At 42.1% G+C, this 20,939-nt stretch overlaps 1 protein-coding gene across 6 annotated transcripts in view; it reads right to left on the bottom strand.

The window, feature by feature from the left end:
- Positions 1–20,939, bottom strand: part of LOC119123531 (plexin-A1-like) — a 117,540-nt gene that overhangs the window by 63,676 nt on the left and 32,925 nt on the right. The window contains exons 1-2 of one of the 6 annotated variants that reach the window (XM_037252709.1): positions 13,195–13,199; positions 10,446–10,449 (exon numbers count right to left, since the gene is read on the bottom strand). The exons of the other annotated variants lie outside the window; for them this stretch is intronic. The gene's annotated coding sequence lies outside the window, so the exon portion shown is untranslated. Of the gene's footprint in view, positions 1–10,445; positions 10,450–13,194; positions 13,200–20,939 lie in introns of those variants that run through there. 6 annotated transcript variants of the gene reach the window in all.

The following is a 20,939-nucleotide window of genomic DNA, read 5'->3' as shown; positions in this document are numbered from 1 at the left end:
GTTCTATGGTAAATTATATTTTACAAACTTTATCAAGCCAGAATCAGGCAGAAATATTGCTGCAACACAATTTGACCCTGGACAGGATTTTTTCTGTTTCCATTATATGAGATATTTAAAAATCCAAACAGGTTATTGACCTGTACATACTGTAAAATACGCTGTGATATTGAATTACTTTTCACACCTTGCTCATACACAAATGAACATGAAGGACATGCGTGTATTATTTATGTTGCGCAATTGTCAAGATAGTATTGTGCACGGCCATTAAGGGTTTTTTTCCCCCTCCCTCTCAAGGCTGTATTGCACATGCATTTTCTACCATTGATTCTTGCTTGCTATCATTGTCGCCGATCTATTCCACAAGGTTATTCCACACAAATCCTAATGAATAGACACCACGTTGCACTACCTCACCGCTTAATGATAGCTTCGTGTCCATCTTTTCTTAAATCAGTCACGTCCTATCGCATTGCGAGCTTGGACTTGGGCAGAGCAAGACGCAATACAAAAAAATATCACTTTCAAAACGGAGCATGAGCAAGCGCAGCTTTTCCATCATTGTCTGTGCAGTTAAGGTCAAACACATAATTGATGCCCTCAATAATTAGAAGGGTGTTTATTTGACGATTCTGCCGGCTTGTGTGCTTATGCCCTAATGGTGAAAAGATGAGGGCAGATGGAGCATCACGCGTGAGTGCTCAACCTTCCACATCTTTCGGACAAATCCCTCATCGCACACACCCCACAGACGCAAGCAAACGCACGGACACATTTTTATAACATATACAGCCAACTTGGATTAACTGGGGGTAAACTAGCACCATATGTGGGTCAGCCGGCCTTTCTTTCAACAGCGTCATGACAGACAAATGATGGAGGTGGTGTGTATCCACATATAAAACACACTCTGTGGAATGTTAGTGTGACAGCTATCATAACAGTCTCTGCCTGAGGGTATTTTAAGATCTGGCAACCATGATCTTTACGCGCCACCATTTAATTTCTATTGCTAAATATCAAAGGGTAAGTCAACATCCCCCAAAAATATTACAACATAGTCTACTAGTCCAAACACGGTATTCTGATTAATATTGTGTTTGCGTAGTAAAAATTAATCAGCGTAATCCACTTGTTTTTATCCATCTTAGAGGTGGCCATTTTGCCACTTGGCTCAGCTTGGAAAAATCACATAACAAAACTCAGAAAACAAGTGAGCTGTCAATTAACAGGAGACAAACGCAACACAGGGATCAAAAGTAAAGTTGAAACAACTTCATTTGACGACACAGGTGACAAAATAAAAGACCTTTGGACAGCCTTTGTTAACACCGAAGCAGCTACTTTCTGACAAATTTCACAACCATTAAGCCATTGACAACAAGTCCAAAAGGGTGACTTGAATCCCTTTGTCCTCTCTTGTTTACTTGTCGTGCCGACTCGGACTGACAGGCTTGGATCTTCACCTGCCAATCTGCACTGTACCTATTCATGCGCGAGACTGTGACCTTTTGCTGGACAAAGTGGCTGGGGAGAAGGAAGTCTGGGCTTCCCTGCTGAAATTGCTGCCCCCGTGACCCGACCCAGATAAACGGTAGAAAATGGATGGATGAATGGATGGATGGATGGATGGATGGATGGATGGATGGATGGATGGATGGATGGATGGATGGATGGATGGATGGATGGATGGATGGATGGATGGATGGATGGATGGACGGAAGGATGGAACTTCCATGTGTTGCTGCAAATTGTTGACAAACAACATAAATAGTACTACATTTGAACAGGGCTCCTCCAGAAGACCTGCAGAGTAAATCCAGCCTTACGAATCTTGTCATTAATTTATCATCACTGCTGCACACACTCTCTCTCCCCTCATTTGTCTCTCAAACATCACTACCTGTTTTTCCCATTCCTTCGTCTTCCCGTTCAAATTAAGCGTCTTTAGCTAGTAGTTGTCAGATAAAGTGAGCACAGCGAGTCACTATACACACAGCATGGCGGAGGCATTTCATCTTCCAGCCAGCACTATATCACACTAACTCAATCATCTGCGAGGAATTACATGCGTAGACACACACGCGCATCTTATGGCGCCTTACTATGCCTGATTTTATCTGCCGTCTCGCAAACGGTGGAAGAAATTGCACCACAACATTATCATATACAATAAAATGAGATTGAGCGTCCCAACTGAACCTTTTTAGCGTCGCCATTCAAATGAGGAAAGATCTTCTCTCACTGGGAGGCGGAGCACAAATTCCCTTATGGAATATGTCAGCTGAAACAACATTACACATTAACAACTGCTGAGCGAATATCAATGTACAGGATATTGCATGCATACATTTATAGGCCATCTTTTCTATTTATCCAGCAATAAGAATATGATTACGGTGCAAGTTTAAAGTGGAGTTGAGCCCGGATGAAATACTGACCTATGCTAATAAGATGCTAGTTTTATCAGACACTGGCAAGTGGGAAGTAACGACAAAGAATGGGAAGCAAGTTGATTTCAAGGGCCAGATGCTATCGTCGGTGGATCATGAGAGATCTGCAGAGCGTAAAAAACACCGTACATGGAGAGCGCGGCGAGGTGTGCAGCAGTGAGGGTGTTTGTGCCGAGTGTGTGTCTACAAACTGCGTTAGACAGGATGCTTATACCCAATTGAGCGAGCGGCGTTAAATCAATTAATAACTAGAAGGCATTAAGAACATAAAACAAACAACATCCCACAACTGATGGTGCACCACGCAGCATCACTTGACCCACCATTCACTGACTAAATCCTCAATTCTCTGGGATTACACTGATTATGGACCTCATCTTCAGCGGTAATTACCGAGGTAGGTGCGTGCATGTGTTCCTGTGGGAAAGCCAGAGTGATTACATGGCCACTGGTGCCTCTAATAGCATCTTTTAGAGAAAGGGAGAGAGGGTGATGAGTGATTTGAATCTTTCTTGGGAAGAACCCAAATTCATGGTGAGGAATTTTACGGTAGTTAAAATCTACATAAGATCTTTTATTCTTTTTTGACTTGACTCAGGAAAATAGTAAAATACATTGAGATGATAAAAACATAAAAAAAAGATTTCCGCAAGTAGTGTCACCCACTAGCCACCCATCTGAAGCAACTAATCTCTCAGATGAATTTAAACATAGTTTTACCAACGGCAAAACGGTTATCCCTACAGTATTAAACGTGATGTGTAAAATAATACAAGTTTTCAGGCACGTAGTAGAAAACTAATTTGAAACAGAAAATCAGTTTTGATTTAAAAGATGGGCGTGTATTGAAGTGAACCGAATTGAATCGTTCCCCTTTAAAACAGAGATATATATCGATTGTTTCTTTTATTGGAGGGATATGTTATTAAATGAAAGCCCACATGTCCAGTACTTCCAAGTTAATTCATATTGTAAAATGACAAGAACACTGTCTCATATCCTCTGCTGTACCATAGGGAATCGAATCGAATCGCACTACTTCTTCACTGTGACATTTTCAGGATAAAAAGAAGATACCAATTCAGCATGTATGAATGATTTTGACTATTAGTGAGTGAGCATGTGTTTCTTTGAAGATGTTTGCATTTGGATGTAACACAAGAGGGAGTAAGGCCAAAACTAAACCTCAGCATAATGTGTGCCATACCACTCCTGGATTCAAATTCCTTTTTTTCTGAATCTTTCTTCACATTTGTTTCACTCCACTTCACTGTTCAACAGCTAACATGAGATTTTCAACACCTTTTTTACATTGCTCTTTATCAATACTTCAACACTCATTCAAGCATTAAATCCTCAAGTATTTTGCACTGCTGCCTTTTCTTTCAACAGCGTTTTTTTTTCCGCCTTGCAAGCAAAAAAAAAAGTTTAAATCCTCACTCAGCTCCTACCAAAACCACAAACACTCATGGCAAAAAAATGAAAACAGAGTTTGTGACTGGGAGAAACTAATTTGACAGTGGGCGTTGGGTACAAAATTGGCGGAGTCATGAGTTGACAATGTTAAGAATTACAGCGGGAACAACGACAATCTTGGTAAGTACGATAATTTAATGAAACAAGAACACACACGTTACACATACACGGGCACAGATAACGTCTGTCTGTAAAGAAATACAGATGGTGTTTAAAATCAGCTTTATGGTGTGGTTTGGAGGAATTTACAGCAGTGGTGGGCTGGTAGTTATTGGCTCTGAACGTGTGTGTGTGTGTGTGTGTGTTTACTTGGAGAGTGTGAGACTGCTTGAAGACTTTTTCAAATGTGTTTCTTACACGCATGATTAACCTCTCCATTCAAACGCGACCTGTGTCTTTTCCTTGGCATTCATCTTAAAATGTCAGAGAATTGTGATAAATGCAAAAATTAAGATGAGCTGTCATTTAAACAAAAGACCGACAGTTCTGCTGAATTTTTACCACTGACAGAAATTATGAGATTACCATACAGGACATGTGATACGTGTACAATTCCATGTGTGTGTGTGTGTTGTTGCTGGTTACTCGTAGAGAAGGGGAGGCACATTCCTGACACGCGTGCTCTTAAATGCAATCCGACGACTATCTGTTAGCTCAACAACTCTGCGTCTGTGTTAGTCTACATTTCACAGTGGAGGTAGACAGCGATCCAGTATACAAACAAAGCACGCCATATGTTTCAAGGGTAACGGGTATCGGCATGGCAATCACCAGAGGAGGATACGGAGGTCCGCGTGCATGTGTTGTGTCAGCTTCACATTTCAGAGGGGCCTGGGGAAGAATTAACATTGGGTTGGAGTCAAAAACACCATGACCTGTGTCTTAGTGTGTCAAATGGTGATGCGGTATGTGATTTGTACATCTGGTGGGGTCTGTGCTGTTTGCTTAACAGCCAGACCGTATTTGTGCTTCTCTGTCAGGCAGAACTGTTTTTCTTGGCGTGGGGCTGAATGTAAGGCCTTCTGCTGTGAGTTGGACAGAAACGTCCTGATGGATAAGGTTAGAGTTATGGACGCTCCAAATCTGGACAGGGAGATGGATAGTCTGGGTGGAAATATGCTGAAATATCTGTTGGGCATTACTCGAAATGAACTTGGAATGTTGACGAAAAAAAAGTAAAAAATCTAACACCTTATTTTTTTTAGTTTGACTAAAATATGCCTCCTTCAATAGTTGTACCATCGTCATGGAAGAAGTAAGCTGTGTTTTGTTTTGACATTTCTATGACATCATCAGTGAAAAGAGACAGTAATGGAAGACGTAAACAAAGTGTTAGTAGGACCATAGACCAGGAACTGTGACGTAACATTCTGTTGTCCATTACTGTCCAGGCTGCTCGGTTTACAGCATGTTCTGTCAGTAAAATATCCACCGTCCATTTCTAAAGTCTGACAAAACTAAGTGTAGTCTGAACTCGTCATTTGTTCAGCCCACGGTGAGGTAAAGGAAAGTCCCTGGCTTGGATCTGAGGCCTTGTGCTTGAAATAGTTTGAAGCTAACGAACGGGAGGGAAAACAAGCACAGCAATGTGGCCACAGACAGGAAATAAAACTTGGAGCAATGTAGCAACACCTTTAAATACATGTTCATTCACTGACTTCATTTCCACGCGTGGTTAATTCAGAATAGTCCCAGTTTTACATTTTTACATCTCATTCCTCCTTCACAAGTCATACTGTGTTCTGTAATAGTTCATGGTGGCAGTCTTGGCCACGGTCCAATAATACAACAAGCTTGGCTGAATCAAAAGACAGACGAGGGGAGGAAAGAAAAAAAGAATGAGCTGTGAACGAAAGACTGGGACTAACAGCCACCCTAAAAGTATATAGACAAAGGTTTGGAGACACACCTTTTCATCATTTCCATCAGGGGCTGTGCTAGTCAAGCCCAAATCTTTCTCAATTGGCCGTTCTTGTCGGTTCTTACGTTGTTGCGGTCTCTTGAAATGTTGCGGCATAAGTACGGTTCCAATTGAAAGTACCAATAAACCAAGAACCCACAGGAGACCCAGATGTTGTTCTTTTTTTGCTAGCTTAAACCAAAGATGCATGGGTTGGATACTTGTGAAGACTTGTCAGGGAATACATCTCAAGATGCATTTTGTGCTGCTATCACAGAAACACGTCAGTGTTATGGGGGAGTTACAAAGAGACGACGTTCTACAATACATTTCGAGAAAAAATGTACTTGGCCAGTTCACTTTAACGCACTTTTCATTATTTATATTGAGAAACGACCAATCTGTCTTTTTGTGGATTGTTTAAGCGTTCATTTGCTGCTTGGTAGAAATGTCAGTACTTTTCCATTTCGGAACACAGCATAGTCACTGGTGGTGTAGTGACACATTTGTTGGACTTCTGTGTGGACAGCGTGGAGCTTCGGTTCCCACCCAGTGATGGTGCAAATGTGAGTGTGAATGGTTGTGCCCTGCGACTGACTGGCAAGGTCAGCAAGCTGATTTTGAGCAGAACGACACTTGGCAAATAAAGGTAGTGAAGCCAAACTAACAAGGATCAAAATCCCATGGAATGCATCGAAGCAAAATTCGTCTTGATCACAGCTCTGCATTGCACTTTCAATAGACTTGAATTTTTTCGAATGCACCACCACAGATTGCAGCAATCAAGACTTCATCTGTTAAACAGACAACGGAATGGAATGAGAGGAATTGGGTCGGGAGAATGATTGGATCTCCACCCAGTATACATACATGCACACAAATCATGATGGTACACAAGAAAGACAGATTGTGATTATCTGAAACTTCACACTAAATTCTAAATGTCAAACAAGAATTAAAAAGTAGGTAGTCTGTAAGAATAATGAGGTTTGCACATTTTAAGTCTCTGAGACAAGGTACATGGACAACATCAAACAGTTCCCCTTTCTATGGGTCGTAAACTTGCTGTGCTGTACTAAAACACATCTATAAATACTACACAACCGGACGGCATCACCTTGCGTAACCGAGAGGTCAACGAGTGCAAGGATTGGGATAGATTTAGGCCAAGGATGTTCATTGAATGCCATTGACAATCCTCGGCTCTCACTGGGGGTGCCACACAAACACACACACATATTCCTGTCATGCCACAACAGAAGTGCATGAGCAGCTGGTATGTCCAGGTGGTGACAGATTCCCCGCCTCTGCTTTGGACCGTAGCCATGGAAACACAATGGTGTCCGACCAATTGCTGTGGTCTCTGGAGAGGAATGTGGATGGGTTCAGGAGACGAATCAAATGATCCAGCTCACCCACATTTGCCAGAGCCTTGCCAGATTATGACAATAAGAAGCTGTAACCGACTTGCTGTATGTGGGCGCATGATGTCATCCAGGGCTGGCCAGCATGCGTGCAATTAGCATGAACAAATCTGGCAATGATTGAATCAGCGGGGACTAAGCCTGGAACACCCGGATGTGACTGCTTCCGAACCTTGATTTTTAATAATGCTCGTCGCCCCACAAAGGAACATACTCAACATGTTGTGTAATTGTGTTGAACGTTTTGGGAGGGATAAACTCAAACACATACACCGATAACACTTGAATAGTTTTGTGTTCCATGTACAGGAAGTCACAAAAACTAAACGCGGTAAATGTGAGCGGCGAACTGGCTTCAGTAATTCACATAAGAGCAACATGAGGGAGGACATAAAAGAGGTATGCGGAAAGATAAGAATGGGGGACAGCAAGAGGAAGGGAAACCAGGATGGTCTGAAGCAAATAATCATAAAACTGTCAAATTCAATGAAAGCACATGAAGATGATTGGTCGTTATTTTCGCTTCAGCAATGGAACAGGGTGAAATCACAGTATCGACTTCAACTGAAAGAAAGCGGGACAAGATAAATACTTTATGTTGTTTATATAACCTTCATATAAACATCACAGCAGCAAAAAAATTTTTGTGGAACTTTACTGTTGCTATTACTTAAAGAAAATGGTAACATGTTATGTAATGAAAACAGTAGGGACACCTCTGGTTTCATTTCCTACAATTTGGAATTCAATCAAGAGTTTTGAGATCACGCCATAAAAGTAAAACCAAACTTGGGAGTTTGAACCATCGCGACTAACTTTAGTGAACATCTTAAGAATTATCTCCACAAGTGTTTTGATTTTTACTTTATTTTAGTTTCATTTGGTGTTCTTACACAGTGTTTCGATGACAGTAAGAAATGTTATAAGGTTACTTAAAAAATTGAACAGTGAATAAATGATTTACGACTGGAGATGGTTTGAGTCTAGAACAAATTAATTCACTTAGCATGATTCCCTTTGGGGATTAACAACTTGCGTTGTAGGGTCCGCCGTATAATGAACGACTTAATATAAAACGGCACGTGCAACAGCGTACCGAGCACCACCATCAATATGTAAGAGAAGAACCCTTGTGTAAATGAGTTCAGGTAGGTGTGTGCGTGTGTGTGTGTGTGTGTACACCATACAGGCTCGTGACACATGTCTCTTTGAATTACATGGCTTATTGCCTCCATGGCAGTTTGCTTTCGAGCCCGTTTTCTCACTACCTCCAAAATAGAGCAAAAGCCCGATGACCTACGTCAGCCTTCCCCATACACTTAAAAAAAAAAAAAGCTAAAATCAGGAAAAGGCTTGCCATGAATCAAATGTGGTGAGCTGAAAGGAATGCACGGTAAAGTTTCCAGACAGTCAGCTGAGTGTGCTTGATTGTCACAAGACAGCTTTTTATAGAAGTGCTACTTATTCTGACGTTGCATCCAGCACACACACACACACACACAATCTTACCCAACCTTGTCACTTCCTATCGTTTCTTTCCCACTGTTTTTCAGAAAGAAACAGGAAGTGTGTATGAGTCTGGGAAATTGTCCATATAGAAGGCTAAAGGAAATCCTTTATCCTGGATTACTTTGTCTCACACGCACATGGGGAGCTCACAGAATGACACCAAGATGCGATCAAAACAATAAGGCTTGATTAAGACGTACTTGTAATTAGACAGGTCCACATTAACGCATTGATTACTGACAAGTTCTACTGACCTGATTTGAAGCCAACTAAAGAATACGAGTTACTGCCATTTTTGTTGCGACATGCTAGAGGGTAAATGGAACCTCTTGTGAATATGAACCTGCCACCGTGGTAACCAAACAGTAAATTGGTTCGAATTGGTTGAAAACAAAACCTGGACAACGCACCCAACAAGCGCATGAATGGCTCTTTGACAGTTTCCCGTTTGCCTGCTTCCTGACTCATACACAAACAAACACAGGAACCATTCACTTATAAACAGTTGCAAAACACAAACGCACAGAATTTGGATTCTGAAACAATTAAAAATGTCAATTCGACTTATATTTTTACAAAACTTGTCACACACTGTGTTTCAAGCTCTTTGCATTAAATAAAGGGAGAAAAAATATTTTCCCCAGGAGACAGCACAAGGAAGAGGTAACAAGGAGGGAGGGAGTAAATGTAAATATGTCTAATGGTGCGGTGTCTGCCAGGCTGTTAAGATAAGTGCCTGATATATGCAGCATCCAAGCAACACATTTTAGATACTAAAACAAATTCTCTTATTTTGCATGAAATCCCTCTGATAATGTTTGTTGACTTGCCAAGCCACTGCATCTTGGCAAACACTGTTTTCTTTCCATCCTTCACAATTGGACAGGGCTGCAAGTATTTACAAGCGGCTCTTTCGAAAACACATCCACTCACTCTTATTGTGTCTCTCTTCCTGGACTGTGTCATTTCCTGCAAAACTAAATATCATATTCACATTGACTTCCTCTCTGCTATCCTCAAGGTGCTGTGATGCCAAGTTTGTGGAGTCAGCCTCCGCATAAATCGACCGACTGTTTGTGTGCTTGCTCAAATTGCTATTGGCCGAGGCACAAAGTCTCTACTGACAATACCGCTCCATTCAGAACACAGATGGTGCAACCTGTAGGTTTTTCATGGCCCATTTGTGGACTGGAAATGCTTCACTGTCCAGCCTTGCTGGGCTAACACACACAAAGTGACACACACACACACACATTCACATACAGTTCAGGGAAGGCAATAAATTGAATCCAGTACAATCCGCCCCCCGCAACGGACAAGGTGGGAGTGACGGCTTATGCCAGAGAAAACTGCCCGCCCCAGAGTTCAAATGGAGGTAAAGTTGAATAGCGCTCACAAGAAAGGCATGTGATGCTATTTTTCAATTAAATGATGACGGGAATTTGGCTGCTTTTTCACTGGTTTAACTCGAACCACCACTTGGATGAATGTGATTTATTTAATTCCGTAATTGTTGTAATAAACGCTGTCAATGGAGGATAGAAATAATTTCTATTCAATATTTTTTACAAGAGGATTTATTGTATAGCAAAGTTGAAAAGACACGACTTAGCAATGTAATAAATATGCTTCGACAAATCCTAGCACTCCATCACTCTGCCTTTACCTCATTACCTTTACCTTTCTTTCCAACAAAGGTCTCTTTATCAGCTGAGTGAGCTCTAACCCAAAGCTGGAGTGGATGAGTCCCGGTGGGAAAAACCACTTTCCGGAACATTTTACCCAATTTGCATTGCTGCTGGCTTCATCACTCTTCCCTGGGGTGGAGCGAAGTCGACGCAGTGTATATATCTGCGTGTGAATGTTTTTGTCTCATTTGGATGTCTCTACTAAGGAGAACATGTTTGTCAGTTAAATCAGCAAAATATTTTTGGGGGTTCTTGTTGCAAAGCAAATGCTTCATATGTCCAGCCATTCAGTCATGATGGATTAAAAGGCACTTAATCAAAGTGTGCAACCAAAAAGTAGTAATGTTAGTAAGAGCAATGTTAAAGCAGCCTTGACTATAAACAACTGAAATTGATGTGTACAAGTGTAAATAGTGTACAGGTGAGGTTTGCACGCCAGAACTTGCCCCCTGCGGCTTCTGATTCTCCCGAGACCCCAGAATGTTTTTCGAATTGCCACACACAAGGGAGAAAGTGATGTAGGACCAATGCATTAGAGAAATGATGCAACAAGAGCAGCAATCAGTCTGATTAAGTGTGTGTGTGTGTGTGTGTTGTGTCATCTATTTTATCCTCCATGCCGCTCAGCGATGATTCCCTGCCTGTACTTTTGATTTTTGACACGAAACCACCGGGTTAGGTAGATGGGGAAACAGGCAAGTGTGACAAAAATACAAGAGTCAATCAATCAAGTGCCGGGAGTTGACGGTTTATTCCAAACGGACTATTACGAAATGAGCAATAATGCGAACATGCAAACCTATCAAGGTTGGGAACTAAATTAACGATCAAATTGGTAGCGACTCGGAGACGAGAGACTTAGTAAATAACCGAGCGGGCCAGATTTAAATGGAAGCTGTTATTTGTTGTTTGCCAATAAATGGACAACGTGGAGAGCCAACTGCAACTATTTAAAGCGTCTTTGCAGAGTGTGGCCTAAAGACAAAATAAACCACATTTTCAAATCAATCCACATTACTTTGAACAATACGTCTCATTTGATCTTTACTCTGTAGTCCTCGGGGTCGCTAACGATTACAAGCGCACCTCTTTATCAGAAGGCCCAATCGAAAGCTAATTTCCCTTAAAGCCAGCCTCTAAACTCTAATCACCTAGAGGAGCAAACAACAGCCTGGAGCTCCTGAGAGCTACCTTGCTGCAGATTAACTCACCTAAGGCCCATTTCAACATCCCTTAATAGCTCTATGCCTTTAATATGCTCATTAAACGTGTGTGTGTGTGTGTATGTTGTGTGTGTAGGAGATGCTAGCTTATACTGATATGCGGCATAGCGTGCTCTGTCATCAAGTAGCTATAAATGAGAAGGAAATAAAACCCAACCCAAGATCCTGGTTACAAACAATATTGTACAGTAGAGCAATTGGGTTGTCAGTGAAACAAATTGAATGTTTCTTGGTCTAGCATTACGACTTCTGGTGGCTGCATATTTTCGGCGACACAACAAAATGCAGTGTTAATATTCACTGAGAAATTGAAATCAAATTAATTTTTTGGGGGGGGTTTCTGTCACACCATTTTGACATGACCTGTCTTCAAATGCCTCCAAAGGAAGTGTAATTGGTACCTAGCGACAGTTAGCCTTTGAAAAAGTGGCCACCATAAGATCTTCACGCGGCGGCTTCTTTTCTAAACTCGGACACACTTCATTCGCCGCAGCAGCAGCAGCGGCCGCCTTGACCCCGGTGCCTCCTCTGCATCACTAAATGCAGCCATTTGGGCTCCCGTAGGGCCCATGATGGAGCCTCGGTCGCCTCGCAGCCACATTCATACCACTGAGTCTGTAATGAAACTATGGATTTTCCATCAGAGTCCCGACACTAACTGCCTGTTTGCCGTGCATCCAGTCCCCGCCGCCGTACTCTTCTGTACTGTATATGGAGAGGCGATTTCAACTGTGCTTCTGTAATTCGTTTCACATCATTCTGCCAGTGGCAATGGTTTGTCAGCTTGATAGCAATAACCATATACTATATATTGATTTGCAGTCAAGTGGGAGGCAGCTTTCAAAAAAATGTTTACAGTAAGATCCACACCCACAGGAAAATCTCAGTCACCGGTGAATGATATCAAACGGCATCTGAGCGGTTACCGAACATTTACATTTTATTAACATATAGGGAGCCTTTTCATGCATACGCCCGTATTGTGGCTGTAATTACAAGCGGGATCAAAAGAAGCGCAGAAGGTGAACTGGATCCTGTTCACAACCACTGCGTTGCGCATGAATGAGCACAAAGACGAAGCTCATCTGCCAGCACACAAACACGGAGACTGAACGAACATGCCAAGGGACTTAATGAGCAAGTGTGCCGTCTCTGCAGTTTCATCTCTGTACTGTCTCCTGCTCGCTCGCAGCCCCCCCACCCCCATCCACACACATGCGCACTTCGGGGTAAACATGACCTACAAGCCCACTTACTTCCAAGCCCATCTGAAAGTCTACTTCTAGCACTAACTTCAACCCAGTAACGTTTTGGATCCCTCTGCCTTGCACCGCAAAACATCAATGCTCTTTCTCTCTCCTTGTTCCTCTTCCTCACTATCTGTATCTATGGCTGCCCTGACTACTGTTGCCATAGCAACCAAGGAGCAAGCCCCGCCACGAGGGATTTTCAGGCAACTTGGAGTAAAGATCCCCGTGTTATTGGAGGCTTATTACTGGGTGTGTGCTTGGGTGCGACTTGTGTTTGCCGTGCTCTGTCGCATTGACGTCTTCCCCGCAATAATGAAGCAGGTCTCTCAAGGTGCAGTGACACAGTCGTAAACCACGGCATAGGGACGAATACAATTTAAAGGCGACTAGAGGAGCAAGTCTAATATCACCTACTTATTTAAATGTAATACTAAATCACCAACCAGTTTATTTAACGACGCGAGAACAGAAGTGGCCAAACCAACGGGCTCGTCTTTTTCCAGACGATGTTAGATGTGCATATACACACCATCTGTGCTGGTCCTCTCCATTCCAAGGTTATCAGTAATCCAATAGGTTTTGCTGAAAGCGGGCAACTTTCCAGAGACGCAGCCAATATCCTGTAAGCGGAAACATCCGGAAGGAATCGCGTCTAAGTGACACAGCGTTTGCTCTCTTCCCGTCCATCTATTTGACAGGAGGAAATGTTTCCTGCTGGCCGTAGTTATTTCTTCCATTTGTTCCACTCGTTTCTTGTTGGCGCTGATGACAAACCGATGATTCATACGTGTGAAACCCAGTATTGTATCGTGTTAATAGGCGCCACATAGTAGTACACGGTGAAACTGCAGAAAGTCACATGCAGTCAATTATTTGACGTTGGTCAACTTCCAAGTCATAGAAATAACAAAACAAAGTCACGTGACTTAACGTTGACTTCATATATAATATTTGAACTTTAGTAGTTCCACGAAACACATTTTACAGATATAGCATGTTTTGAAGCCATGCTATGAATTTAGAAAATGCAGAGACGAGTATAGTAACAAAAGGTCCACAAAAATATACCTGCATGCACGCATGGTGAACCCTCAAAATTGGACACATAAAAGCATGTATCAAATTTGAAGAAAGTGGGTCTTGTGTTATTTCTAGGCCACTAGTTCACTGCCAGTGACCCACAAATTGGCAGCACAAGGCTGTTATGGATGATAACACACAGTTGAGAGGCCTTGGGCTGAAGCTCTGAGCAATCACACTCTGTGCATTTGCTTTGAACAGCCGAGCAACACGCACAATGTTGCAGATGGGTTGCAGATTTAAGATGGTCTCCATGGAAAAGAAATGTGGCCAGGTTTATTAACATGTACAAGCTATACCTAACGAGTCAACGCTATCCGCGCTAGTTGATATGAATGCAAGCCCGTTCTCATGTTTCCTCCCTGTTTATTCCATTGTATGCTTGCTGTCATTAATGAGGGTGTGCGGCCACGAACATATACGTGTGTGTGTGTGTGTTTGGCCTTTCCCTTGGGACGCTGTTTGCAGTGCTTTAATTAGCTTAATCCACCAGCAACACATGGATGGGGGGAGCTGTGAATGAGAGGGGTTTGACGATAGTTGGAAGGCGAGGTGACTGAGGATACACAGAGGAGAATATCTCTTCTTCCACCATTTGTTTCTACCCCCCGAACACACCACACACATAGGGACACGCGCACACACAAAGCACCCCTCGGTCTTGGCAGCGTCGGTCGTTGGCCGAGCCATTGTTAAACCTGCAGGGAGGTGGAAACTGTTTCTGAAATGACCACATGTGCTGCAGGAGGCCAGCGAAACCATTTCCAGAGAGACTTTGCAGTCACAGAGAAAGCCAAGCTAAATGACCAATTAAATATAATAGCGATGGCTTAATTGGTGTTCGCCAATTTAGGATGACGTGCAATTAAAGCTATGGAGGATATATGGAGAAAACTTGAAATGTGGAGAAAAGGGAGTAAGATGCTCTAAAGGCAGGGAGGGGTAAAGTGGCGAGATGGGGACAGGCATAAAAAAATAGGAAGAAAGATGATGCACAAATGCTAGTCTTGGGAATAGATGCAATCAGCTCAGTCAGTCAGCTAATGACTAATTCCACAGGGGAAGTGCGTAGCAAGAGGAAAGGAGACATGCATGTCTATGAATCAAAATCATAAACAGGCTCTGGGTCAAAGACACGAGAAGTGATGAGGGACAGCCAAAGCAGAAGTTGCGACGAAGGTGGCTGCTTTTGAGTCAATAAATCAAAGTCATTGAAACGGGAATGATTGAATGTTTATTTGAAAAATAAAAGCGATAATTTAATAAATTTGCTGTTGCAAAGAGGATAAAAAAAAGTTCCAAAAGGGAATGAGAAAACAAAAACCACCCTTTGCGTGACATTGACTGAGCCATTTTTAATTACTAACAGCTTAATGGGTGAAAATCACATCGCCACAAAGTCAACTAATGCACAAATAATGCCATGATCTTTTTTTTCCTTGGTCCACTAATGCTGTAATAAAGCCTTAAGCTGGTGGACATAATTAGTCCACTTTTAGTTCCAAAACCGCAAATCCAAGAGGACATTCGTGACACAAGGCTACCCTATAGTTGATGACTTTTTGTGTATTGCCAAGAAATAGTCTGCAAAAGGCAAACGTCTCCTAGCTTAGCTTAGCGCAGTATCGGAAATTGTATCGGGTTCTCATAATTGCAGTAGTATATACATTATGCTGGAGAAGCCAGTACTTTGAAATACCAAGCAAGGAATTCATTCTGAAAGTTTATTTTGGTTGCAAATTATGGGCAAAGAGTTCACGCAAGTAAACTTTAAAGTGAGTTTTAGCCCATTTAGTTCAAGGGCTAAGTGTTCTACTTAAAATGCACACAAGAATGTGAGGACAGAATGTAACGTGGGAAGAAGAAGTGGTGGTATGAGAGTTATCGTGAAGTAATGTATGCTATGCATTTAAATTATAGGTAGCTTTAAGGTATTCTCCAAATGGGGGGCCAAGGGAAGGGGGGGGGGAGTAATTAGTTCACCAGCAAGAGACTCAACTACACTATGGCGGAATGATGAATGTGAGGGAGCCATACCTCATGGGTAATATCCTTCACGCATGCACCATAACTGCTCATAACACTGTGGCTTTCACATACAATGGTCCCTAAGCAGATGTCGTCCACATGACGCCACAGTTAAACATTCAAAACCAATCCCACCCGTAAGCATGTAATCTGTAGCTTTAACTGTGCTTTAATTTCATACATAAAATACTTGAGTGTAAAGCGGTGTATACAAATGTGCACGTATTCCTAAAGGAGCGTAATCATCCTGACAAGTTTACCCCAGAAGATCTCATCAAAATGATCTACTGTAAATCTATTAGCGTGGCAATGGCTAATCTGAAAAGCTTGCTCCTGTTGCATCCCTAAGCGTCTCTGTCTCTTTGCATTCTTCACACTAGATTAACTAATTTGATAGCAACATATTTACAATCATTTACACTCCAAATTTGGAAGGCTCAGGAAGCTGTGAGCAAGTGCCTAAATATCTTGCGTTCCCTTATGTCCTACCTCGATGCTAATGTACCACTAAAATCTTGTGCCGAGACGAAAAGCTTTATGTAATTTCAGTATGTGCTAGTTAAGGGCTGATGGAAGGTGTGCAGCCAAGGTAGCCTTAGCCAAAAGCATACATGGTGAGATGCTGGGTTTAATTGCAAGGAAATAAGTATGCACATCGAGGAGGTAGAGAGAGCGCGGGCCAAAGGTAATCTCGGCCTACTGTGCTACGTGTGCATGACCCTCTGGACATTGCTAGCGTCCAACTTTCCCACTGTGAATCTTTGTACATTCCAGTGGGAACATATTCTTTGAACTTGCCATCGGGTTTAATCACCGATACCAAGACCTGCACCAAATACAATTTTCCAGACAATTACATCATTTTGCATTCATGTAATTTCTAGTTTCTGATTTTAAAATGTCAGCCGTCGCAGGTACCAATACCTTGAAATAAGACCGTTACAGATAACTGGCATCGGTACTTGCCCAATGGTATTTTATGCTACGTGAATCTCAGGCTTGTCGTCCACGTCTTGTTGACACGCCAGATTCAAATGACGGTTGAAATCACATTTTATGATGTCCTGTTTTCTATAATTGGCTGCTCCAGTACACCACGTTCCAACTGTTAAGAATGGAACGGTTGGGTCTCATATGGTTGATGGACACCTTACTTAAAATTTGATCATGAGTTTTGGTTACGTTATTTAGCTGAGAGCAGATATGTTCACGTTCTTTAACATTTGAATACATGAAACATGAGAATACGTAAAACATAAAATGATGACCTAAAATGTCTATTTCTATTACAAAATATGTCATTTGACAACACGCTACAGAAATACTATGAAAACAGTGATGTGCGATGGAGATGATCCAGAAAAATGCCATCCAGGGCCTTGCTGGGATCATGCGAGTATTCCAGCTTGTATCCACTCATCTGATCTTCCTTTCAAATTGGATTCTAGCCTGACGTATTCATTATTCATCTCCTCTTCTCAAAAAGATTTTTCTCAGGCTCCCTCTCGCCTGGTCTCTTCATTGTGCCTCATTAACCCTTGAAAGTGGCGAATTTCAGCTGGCATTCGAAAGTGCTATGTGAGGTCACAAGCGAGGTAAAAATGCAAGAACAATGAGCTTTAAAAAAAGATGGCACGAGCGTGCTGGAAGAACTAGTAAAATGGTCGTCAATGATTTTTGGAGCTACAAAAGCCGCTCGCTTTAATTGGAGGAAATGATTATGGGGGTGTGACGATCATTACGCGATACCTCCACGCGTACTGTACATTACACAACCGTTATCAAGAGAAGAATCGGAGTCATTGATTACGAGTGGAAAGAGAATACAACAGCAGTGGATGGAACAGAAAATGAGAGAGCAAAAGCAGACCGAGACAATGTTAAGAAGCCGGTTTATTAATTCATAACTGTGGTGACACGATGGCAATTTAAATAAGAATGAGATTGCCTTTGAGTCACGCAAAAGCTTATCGTACAGTAAACCATGTCTGATTTTTATTTTATATACAGCACTTGTATGCTGCTGTTATTTTTAAGTGCTCTATAAATAAAGTTGAGGGGGGTTTTTTTTCTGCATAAATTAAATATTGAAATGATAATCCTTTGAGAACGATGAGTCCGTAAATTTTGTCAGGGGTTGTAGATTGCGGTCAGAAGAAGAACAAGTACTTTTGTTAACAGAATATGGTGACTTCTGAATACAATCATTATCTGGAGATGCAAATATGAAAATACACTGAAAATTCATTCAATTTGGAATAATACGCGGTGTGGTGTGTTGTGCTGGGTTAGCATGCTTTGGAGCAGATAGTCAGCTTGTGACTTCATGTGATTGAGCTGATTTGATCCAAGATTGGATGCCAAGAGAGAACTCTTGTGTGAGTGGGCGTGAGAGTGACTGAAAGAAAGAAAAGAAGATCGCCACGGAGAGAGATAGCGAGAGAGAAACTCGCTTGACATGCTTGACTTGTCACACTCGCATTATGGCTTAACTGGGCTGTAGCTAATAAGAAAATGCCATTAAGTCTCTGCCCCGTCAAGAGGAAAAAGAAATAACTGGAGAAAATGACACATTTTGCTGTTAATTTGGGAACATCCTGATAAGATTGGATGACTGATGGCGCTGCGGGTCGGAGTTAAATTAACTGGAAAAAGATGTACTTAAGCAAAGTGTAAATGATCTGTTTTGTCTTGAGCAGTATGTCTGAGCACTATTTGATCCCTTTCATCATTCTCTGCATTTCCCGTCTCGCTTTCATCCGTTCCATGCGTGTGCGTGCGACCGCATGCAGTTGTGTGAACTAATGACCGAAAGCCAACAAAGCCAACCTCTGTGCTGCTGCCCGGGTCAGACAACTCGTGGCTCAGTGGCTCAAGCCAAATGATGACACATGCACACCCACCCATACATGGGATCTAAACTCGATTTTGATTTGAAATGATCAACCAACAGTATAACGTTGCTGTTTTAGCATCAAATAAAGTAGTGTGCTATTTTGTTTTCAAGTGCAGGGTAAGGGGAGTGGGCGGGGGCACGATGCCACCGATTATTGGCAGCTATTTTTTCATGTCTATTTTCTTCTTCTTCTTTCATTCAGGTTGGATGAATTGGGAGGAACCTTAGCACTAACCCAACTGAGCCTGGCGCAACAACTAGCAGCACACAGTGGGCAACGGGATCACCCTCCATCCGGCTCACTGGACACACACGCATAGCAGATGGCTCACATTGAACGCCCCCTCACCAAAACCGCCAATAAATGAACATAGCTGAAATACGGGAGAACCTCTTCTGTCAAACACATGACCTCTTTTTTCTTTCCACTAGAAATAAATGAAAATACCACATCATCTATCAACAAGCAATATTTTAATTATTATTTGGTCATGACATCACTATGTAAGTGAGTGTACCTGACTCTAATTTTCCAAGGTGTCCAAAGCCATAACTCCCAGAGAGACAGAGCCGACGTCTCACTTTGCCAAGCCGACACGGCGTGATCTGCACTTAAGGAGCCATGTAAGCTTGGGTGCTGACAGATGAGGACACACGCTGACCAATGTCGGGCCAAATCGAGCAGTTCCAGATAATGAAGCAGCCAAATGAAATGGAGACTTTTAATCCGAAATATTAAATGCGGCGTATGGCTGGTCCACCGCTGTGTCCTTGACTGCGGTGGAATCCAGATGACCGCTGGAATTAGTTCATCACAGCAGTGTACTACACTTTCAGAACTTCTATCCCTCATGGAGTTGCTCTCTTTCGCTCCCAACAAGCCAAATGGGAAAAAATATCAAAGGTAAAATATTCTTTTGATAAAAATAAAAGTGGGGAAATATACAGACGTATACAATTGTATCATTTTTTTTCCCACTGGCGCTGTGAGTGTAATTGCTTTCTATCAATCTTTTCCTGCCCTTTCTCTAAAACTGTGACTGTACAAAACACTAGAAAAATGCCCTCTAGAAGTCTATTCATCCATTGGACAGATATTCTTGCTCCCCCCCTTTTGAGAAGCCTTCAGGCATGGCTATATAAACATGACTATACAGCCGTGTTCCCCAGGGGGAAGCATAAAGAACAGGGACAGCCTCTGTATTTTCTGCATGAACCACCACAAAACTGTCAGCACCTAAAAACATTGCGCCATTTTAACGATGCCATCATTTGAATGCACGGAAGTTCAATGAGTTAAACATTTGGTCTCCAATTGATTGAATGTGTGTATAAAAACCAGAGTTCTATTTACCAGAATAAAAACGGACGAATCTGCGCGACAGTGGAGGTTTGCGACATTTCGTGTCAAGATTGAATCAACGGCGCCATTTTGCCTAGGTTGTATTAAACCCCAAATCGTCATCAATCAATTCCACACTATGGATTGATTTTTTGTTTTCATCCAGTCCTAGTTTCATAAAGAGAATATAAAGTTCTAGCTCAATCATCTCTTTTCCTTTCCCCCTTCATTATTCATTTTTTCCTAAAATCTAAACTTTCCGAGGAATCAATATCGGGATTGTTGTGCACGTGTGCATCCATAAACACACCTTGCTGGCCGACGTGATGTACGTACACGCACATCTATCAAGCGGAAAGCACAATCACACTGAAAAAGGCCACAAGAATAACAAAGTAAAGACAGTGAATAGCTGTCATTTTGACAAATGTGCAACACTAAATCATAGTCCGGCGTGCATTGTTCCCCACCCTCCTGAACACCACATGGCAAATCCCAAGATGCTTTGCTGGGTCGCAAAGAAGCATTCAAAAGTCCTCAAACAACAACGTTAATTATATATTCATGATCTTTAATTGTTGACAGGTCTTGAGCGAAACCGGCATAAATTCTCACCATGACTCCCAAGAGGGTGCTCATTCATGGAATGAGCCCACAAACCCGAGCA

The sequence above is a fragment of the Syngnathus acus genome, chromosome 5, assembly GCF_901709675.1.
Source record: "Syngnathus acus chromosome 5, fSynAcu1.2, whole genome shotgun sequence".
In the NCBI taxonomy this organism is placed as follows: domain Eukaryota; kingdom Metazoa; phylum Chordata; class Actinopteri; order Syngnathiformes; family Syngnathidae; genus Syngnathus; species Syngnathus acus.
Note: the sequence above shows the minus strand (reverse complement) of the source record. Positions and strands in the feature narration are given on the sequence as shown.